Below are 2564 nucleotides of genomic sequence, written 5' to 3'. Positions count from 1 at the left end.
ATATATATATATATATATATGAAGAATCAAATATAAACCGTCCTAATTTGTATAAACTTTATAAACTAATTACAACCAATCACATAAATCCATTTGTTTTTTTTTATATTTACAAGGGTATTACGGTCATTTGAATTTACAATAGTTATGTTTGGTAATTGTTTAATATTAATAGATAAGTTTGGTAACAACATAATATTTATATAAACATGGATAATATATTGATTAGCATAATTATTAGCAAATATTTAATTGAGGTATCTATTAAATTTTTTGAAAAAAATCGTCACATTTTAAAAAAATGTAGAATAATTTTGTTTTACAAATACAGAGCACTAATTTCGAATGAAAGAGACCTAAACTGTTCAATAAAAAAAAGTAATTTCAAATAAAACAAACTCAAGTTGTTCAATGAAACAGAGTTATATATAATTGCATCATGTCCATATGTATAACAGTTGTAATGAAACAAATTTATATTCATAGGTATGTATGATAGTTTGTAATGAAACAGGTTCATATGTATAACAACTATAATGAAACAGGTTCATAGGTCATATATGATCGCATCAGGTTCATATGTATAACAGCTGTAATGAAACAAGTTCATAAGTCATATGTAATTGCATAATGTTCATATGTATAACAGTTGTAATGAAATAAATTTATAGAACATGTTTTTCTCCTTTTTGTCCTTCCGTGTCTTTAATATGAATTCTTTTTTTCTTTTATTTTACTTATTTAGCTTGTTTCAATCTTGACATTTAATCAAAAAATGGATGAATGTAAGGTTTGTATTAAATGAATGGTTTGCAAAGTAAACCTTCACATATATATATATATATATATAGGGTTTATTTCAAATACAACCTATCGTATTTGTACAACCAATGCAACCCAATAAATTAAAATATTTATGGAAATGATTAGAGTTCATTTATTATGATTTAAATACTTATGGAAGATGAATACGGTTCAATAATTATGATTAATACTTTATATTAGGAAATAATCAAAACCTCTATAAAATCACATATTAATCAAATGAAATGAACGGTTGAGATTGAGTTGTATTGGTTGCACAAATGACAAGGGTTGTATAATAACCAACTTATATATATATATATATATGTATGTGTGTGTGTAAATATATATATGTGTGTATTTTTTTAACTTAAATACTAAACATATCTGATTAATTAATAAAAAATTAAAGTTTTAATGAAAATAAAGAATAACAAGAATAAAGTGCATTTAATAAAAATAACGGGTTGATATGAAGAAATATTATTTTATTGTTTCCTTGAATGCAATTAAATTTCTTCGGATAATAAATTAAAATAAATAAATGTCTTGATATTTTAGTTATTAATTTTTTAATCAAAGTTTTTATTTATTTATTTTAAAAACTGATTGGTATTTTTATTAACTTCCTTTTAAAACTCGATTGGTTTAAGACGAGAAAATTATGAATTAAAAATAACAGTTAGGGTGTATTTGGTATGCAGACTACATGGGACAAGACGGGACAAAAATAATAGTCTCATATTTAGCATGCCATGGACAAAAAAAACATGGGACAAGGTGAGACTATTTTTAATTTTAGTGGGACAAATGTTGATATTTCTTGTTCCACCAAAAAAAGTGTAATAACATGGGACTAAAGTTAAAATGACAATATTTTGATTGATTTGTTGTCATTTTACAATCATTATATGATATAAAATAATATTGAACAACATTTAAGGGTAATATGGTCATTTTAATAGTTTTGTCCAGTCTTGTCCTAGTCGTACCAAACATAGGACAGACAATTAGTCTTGTCCCGTCCCGTCCTGTTCTATCTCGTACCGTCCCGTCCTGTCTCATCCAGTATGCGTACCAAACACTGCCTTAAAGGCTTATTAGTTATAATATGATAATAATGTGAAATAATATAATAATCAAAAACCAATAACAATTATGTACACAATTTGCTTGTTTTTATTAAATACACTTTACTTTCACTAGTTATTATTTCATACTTTCTTTTAAACTTTTTATTTATTAGTTAATCAAATTTGTTTAATATTTAAACAAATTAAATAACAGAAAAAGTTATAATTTACTCTTTATTAAATATATATATATTTTTAAAATAAAAACAAATAGCATAATAATAAACATGCCACATGTGATGTTATGATGTAGTTAATCATGACATTACGTATATGGCATATGGTAATAATATCCCATGATGACTCATCACATACACCATTTCAAAATGTCTTTTGTGGACCCCTCACACCTCCATTATTCTTTTTTCTTTTTACTTTTTTTAATAATGGAAGGAGAAAAAAAATTAGGTATTTATTTTGGGATAAAACTACACGTCTATTTATATACGGAGATTATTGACAATTTAAAATGTAGGGTAAATTACAGTTTTGGTCCATGTGGTTTGTTGTTTTTTAGGTTTGGATCGCTATAAAAAGGTTATTAAAAAAATCGTTAAATCAAGGGTATTGTGCTCATTCTACATTTTTCTATTGCAAAATTAAAAAAACATTATATATATATATATA

The sequence above is a fragment of the Cynara cardunculus genome (assembly GCF_001531365.2).
Source record: "Cynara cardunculus var. scolymus isolate 2C chromosome LG 1, CcrdV1, whole genome shotgun sequence".
Lineage (NCBI taxonomy): Eukaryota > Viridiplantae > Streptophyta > Magnoliopsida > Asterales > Asteraceae > Cynara > Cynara cardunculus.
This window is presented reverse-complemented; position numbering follows the sequence as displayed.